Raw genomic sequence first — 6,401 nt, 5'->3', positions numbered from 1 at the left:
TCTAATATTCTAGGCTATCCACATGGCCTTCGCAATGAACCATAACTGGTCTGGGTCATCATTTCCCAAGCCCTTGAAAATGGGAAACTTCATGGTATTTGCCATATTGAATGGTGACAGAGGTGGTGGCAGTGTGGGCAAAGGTGTAGGCTATGGAAGTGAAGATGGAGGTGGTGTAGGTGGATGGGGTATTTGCAGGAACCCTTACCTTATTAACTGGACAACACTCTGTGGTGAAGCATGTGCTACTCCTTCATTGTCACTTAGATGAGGCTCAATCAGCAGGCTATATTCAGGGCCTATACTCCCTCTATCCCTGAATAAATTCCCACTTTACATAGCTCCCAACATCAAGGTAATGGCATAACCAGCTTTTCACACAAGAGAATTTTAATCCAAGTATTCAAAGATCTTAAATACTTACCCCTCGGTCCCTTAAAGAAGCGTTGCTTTGCTTCACTCTAGTTGACCGAAGTATCAACCGTGAATTCTGTCACAAATCCTCCTATGACATGATCAAGCCAGTGATTGAGAAGGCGCGTGGTCTTATCTTCAGAGACGTCCAATCTCCTCACTAACTATGGGGTCCACACTATTGGATTGTTAAGCCTCCACCTCCCCTGGTCGTCTGCCAATTTAGTGATCCACTCGTATAGCTCGATCAGGAAGGAACATAAGAAAATCTCGTGTATCTCTATTTATAGATACCTATCCAACCACTGTTCTTTTGTGAGGCATGGATTTCTATTTTCTTGCACTACGAGTTTGTGGATGTTTCTATCCAACCACTCCTTATTTTATTTCTTAGTTGGATTCCAGTGATGCGACATCACACAACTCTTTATGTAGATCCCGGTCCCAACAATGGAACCATTTGTTGGCTTAGTGGGTCTTGACCTAGGTTTAGAGTTAGTTTTTCCAAACAAATCCCTACACTATTGGCCCTTTTGGCATCAACCTATGGAGCACAGAATGAAGTCTCACCCGAAGCAGTATGAGGGGATGTTGGAACCAAGTTTCTGCATCCAGATATTAGTGTAATGTCATTTTATGCCCCAAACATGCCTTCGCGCAGATCGATAAGCCCTTAGGGATTATCGATATAACTTCCCTTAATCAGATTCTATACCTCCGCGAACATTCACAACTGTCTTTTGTGGACCCTAAACAGGTGAATCAACCACTTACGCACCTCTATGATTCCCTTAATACTGTATTTTCCGAGATTGGCTTAATTGTTCGATAATTTTAACATGCAACAATATATTATTTGTGTAAATAGTTATTAGTACTTATGTCCATATAAAAATATGAATCATGTAAAATCATGCATCAATATAGTATTAATTGATAAACCCATCATTCATCATAACATAATAGCGCATTCATTCATAATAGAGGGAAATAGATAAACACATGATTTTCTTTATTAATACTTCAGTTCTATTTACAGACTCAAGACTTTCTTGCGCACTCAGATGCAGGGATCCATGCACTCAGCTACGGACTCTACTCTAGGCCTCTGTGTAGACAACTACAACGCCTCTCTTCTACTCTAAGACTTCTTCATTCTTTCTTCTACTAACCCATTACAATCATCTTCATCATCTTCGTTATCTAGTGCCTTAGACTCTCTAAGAATCTCCTTTTTATACAATCCCATGGTCTTCGGACCATGGGGGATCTACAGAAGCCGACATAACTTACATAAAAGAAGGTTAAAACCCTTTATGACACTTTACTATCTACATGCTCCACGACAAAAACTTGCGGAAACTTTACATTCTTTACAACAAAACTTGGGCTTTTTACCCCAAAATGTGGGCTTTCACCCTAAAATTGACCCTAGGGGACCTTGTCCCAACATAGTGCCAAGGTAGTCTAAGACATGCCAGGTGTTATGGCATGTCAAGATGTAAAATATGTTACGTAGTTGTTTTACGGCCATGGTTGGATGTGATGAGTCTTGCCTTGGTAGCTTGTTAAGTTGGATGAGTTGAGATTGGACATGAGTACCCTAAGATGAGTTACAGGTAGTTCTTAGGTGAACAAGGCATATGTTGAATTTCCACTACACATGAGAACATGGGTTTGGTCTTACAATATTTGATGCAAACACACTCAAGGCCCACAACCCATCTACTTTGCACAACAAAATCTACGCACATGACAATTTTTAACTTTTTAAAACCCTTCTTCGTTATATTACAAACTATAATAGAACATGCTAGAGCTCTCGTACTAGGGATCGTGGCCCTTTACAATCACACTAATATAAGGAATACAACTAGGGCTTCGTGTTAGTCCTCTGAAAACCAATCTACCTTGAACAAGATAACGCTTTACCTACTTGATAATGGTGGCCACACACAACCCTTTCAATCCACGTGTCTTGAACACATTTGGCAGGTCCTCTTACCTCTCATTCTCCAACACCTTAATATTCCTCTATCAATGAACTCAACTCCTTTAGGTTACTAAAATTGGCTCAAAAAACTTTTCCTCTAGCTACCTCATTTTTCCTTCAAGGTCTAAAACACTTAGGATCTTTGATCAAATGTTCAAAACTCCGTTTGTGAACAACTCTTTGGTTTGCCCACTTTTTCCCTATTGGTGCTCCAAGGTGACAAGTCTAGGGCTATGGAGACTACGCTTCTTCTCACTAACTCAATCCTCTAAAATTCAGTGAACTAGGGCTAGTTGTCTATCCCACTTCACTGCTACTTTAGTCCTTCAAATTTTTCATGTCCTTATGCCCAATACACCTACTCTTCTACCAGTTTTTTTTTCCTTCACAAGTATAGGAATTAGAGCTCTTCTTTGACATTCACCTAACAACCCTCCAACTGTACTTATACTGTCATCAATGTGTGTAACCATAATCAATTATTTTACTGATATAGGGCCTACAATACTACCCTCATCTAGGGATCTTCAAATCTACCTCCTAACAGTGATTTGAGTCCTTTCAAAATCACTATTCTTGTGTACCAATTTCTTTGTTGTCCAACATATGAAAAAATCTGAACTAATCCTCTTATCATCCTTCTAACAATATTTAGATGACTAAACTAGGGTTACAAATCATCCACTAATAGTCCATGTACTAATTTTTTATAGGTTTCTTTAGATCTCTTGTCCAAAACTCTATGAACAATCCACCAAAATCAATTCCTCTTCATGTCAATCCATCCTTATGTATTGAACATGCTAGGAAACCAACCTAACTAGGGCATTATACTTTTGTTATAATTGGTTTAGAACAAACCCTATATACCCATAGAAAAAACAACAACTCTTACCTCCATAAGGGACTCGGCCTAGCTCATATGGATCCATAGATTCTGGGCATTTCTTTGACTTAATTTTGACCTAAACTTCAAATATCTATGACCCTCAAACTATGGTTAACTCGGTCAATATTAAACTTATGACAACTTCTATTCTATCCCTAAATTCTAGTTCAGGCCCTCCTCCATTTGTGTTGGTCTTTATCACACACCTTGTGGCCTAATAACCACCATAAGACAGGGTCTCAACCCTATATGCTATTTCAAAATTTGATCTGGCCTTCGCACAGAAACATCACTAAAATCACATGCCCAAATTCTCATGAGAAACCTCTCTTGATCTCAATCTGCCAGAAGAGAACCACCAATATGCCATCGTACTTCCTAGCTTGAACCCATTAAGGTATGTGACATTCTTGTGAACCCTCACATGATGATATTTCTCTTGGTGGATGATCATGGCCTCTCTTTAGCAACCCTTACTCAATCCTAAAACTCGACCTACTTTAGGACTACATCTCTCCTAGCCTTCTTGATCAATTGAGCTCCTTCTCACTTGATGTTCTTTCCTTCATACTAAGGCCTCCTTAAACAGATTTTCCTAGCTAGACCTTTTAGGAAACCTTTAGAACTTACGGGTTTTACCGACTTAGATATTAGGAAATATTAATTTTCCTTTTTATTTTTCTTTTAGATTTTAAACTCCATCTTGGGTCCAAAACCCATTCAATTGGGATATTTCCCCACAAATAATTTTGTGACCAAACTCACACAAACCCATATCACCAGACTTTTGGAGTACCTTTGAAGCTACAAAATTTAATAACATAGTCTAGTTGTAGTAACCGTAACTTGGTCAAACTCTTGTAGTGAAGCGAGGACTTGCTTGGGTCCCCAAGTTGAAAATTAAGTTAGGTTAGTTGTGAGGGCATGATAGCTAGGGAGGGTTAGGGCATGCCAAGGAATGAAAAGGTGTGCTAACACATGCTAGACAATGTCAATGCATGTTGAGGAGTGTTATGGAGTGTCGAGACATCACAAGGGAGAACTGCGTCAAAATGTATGTAAATGAAAAAATAAGTGTGTGTGTCAGGGATTTTTAGTGACTTCAAGCATGCCAAGGATGAAGTGTGTTAAGATAAGTTCATAATAGGGTTTGCAGGAGGCAAGGCTATGATTGTGCTAAGGGGCTTGAGAAAGAAATTTTAGAAAAAGGGAGACTTTGTGTTGGGCACAACACTGTTTTTCCTTTAGCTATTATTTTTATATGACATTTGGTACACTTTGGTTGAATTCTCATGTTTTAAACTATTTTAGACAATTTGATATTGTACATTCTTTTGTATAAGTTTTGGGGCACTCGGCTTGTGCTGACTTATATCTTGTGTGCCTTGTGCATATTGTGGCTCTTTCAAACTCTTAGTTAGTTCTATATTTTTATATGAACTGGATATAAATGTGAAATATTGCGTGTGTAAGCTATGTTGCTTAGCTGTTTTATGACCATGGCTAGATTTGATCCTTGGTAATTTCTGAAGTGGGGAAATTTGAGCTTGGACATGAGCATCCTAAGTTGATTTATAGGCATTTCTTAGGTGAAAAAGGCACACTCTACTTGTAGTAGGTGCAATTGGTCAAGTTTTTGCGACTGAAGTAGACCAATATCACATGAATTGCAGTAGGTAAGGACTTGATTGGGTTCCCAAGTTGTGAAAAAATGTAAGGCTATTTGTGAGGGCACGAGTGCCAAGGCATGCTAGGGAATGCTAACATGTGCCAGATAGTGCGAAGGCATGTCAAATATTCTAACATGTGCCAAGTTCTAAGGAATGCCAATATGTGCAAAGGTGTGACAATACATGCAAGGGACTATCAAGGAAATAAAAAGGAGAAACTAGTTAAACTACAAAGAAATGAGCACATATGATGGTTAATAAGTCTTCAGTTTACATTTTCCAAGAGGGGAATGCTAGGCACACCAACACTAGGTGCCAATAGGTGCCAAGTACCAAATCTTCCTTTGTTACTTCTCATCTACTTTCCAATAATTGATCTCAAATAACTTTAATATTAAACCATGCCAAAGAATATCAAGGCATCTTGATGAATGCTATACATGCTAAGACTTGCCAAGCACCAACACGTGCCAAGTGCCACTGTGTGTTAGGGAGTGACAAGGTATGCTAAGCACTAGTAAGGCATGCTAGGGAATATTAGGGAATGTAAATTAGTGCCATAGTGTGCTAGGGAGTTCCAGTGTGTGTTAACATATCCCAAATAGTTCCAAGTCATTCCAAGACATGCCAGATGCTAGGGCATGCTAGGATGTGCTGGGTACGGGGTATGCCAATATGTTTCAAGGAGTGTCAAGGCAATAAAAGGAAGAACCAAGCTCAAATGCATGGAAATGAACACATAAGAGGGTTAATAAGTCAGGACTTTATCTTTTTCAAAAGGGGCATGCTATGCACACTAATAATAGGTTTCAATACATGCCAAGTGCCAATGTGTGCCAAGCGATAATGTATGTTAATGCATACCAAAGTGTTCTAAGGAATTCTAGGTACTACAGGGCATGCCAACACATCCTAGGAGAGTGTTATTCTATGCTAGGGCCTGCCAACATGTTCTTAGGTGTCATAGTCATGGCAAGATGTTATAGGTAAAAATATGTTCTAAGACATGTGAGGTGCTAAGGAAATTTAGTGTGTGCCAAAGCATGTTAAGGTGTGCCGAGAGTGTTGAGGAGTTCTAGGTCTCTCTCATTAATAGAATTGAGAGATCTTGATTATGTATTAAATAATATAGTTCCTACACACACTAGTGGGACTTTATCTAAATTGAATTTGTATAGAGATGAATAATGTGTTGTCTCATAGGAAAAATATATTTTCAATCCTTGAGAGAAATGATACACACTAATTTCTTCTTAACAAATTTACTGACTCTAACCACTATTGCCTTGGACACATAATGAAAAAGACTCCAAAACAAGGGTATTAAAGCATTATATTTTGACAAAAAATATAGTAACATGTACATAGCATCATAAAAAACTCATTAGAATGATCAATGATGACAAACATTTTTTGAGCGTCACCAAAAGTAACC

The sequence above is a fragment of the Pinus tabuliformis genome, chromosome 7, assembly GCF_031772625.1.
Source record: "Pinus tabuliformis cultivar Carrire ecotype Pingquan chromosome 7, CPIR1, whole genome shotgun sequence".
NCBI lineage: Eukaryota > Viridiplantae > Streptophyta > Pinopsida > Pinales > Pinaceae > Pinus > Pinus tabuliformis.
The sequence above is the reverse complement of the archived record's forward strand: the minus strand, read 5'-3'. Positions refer to the sequence as shown.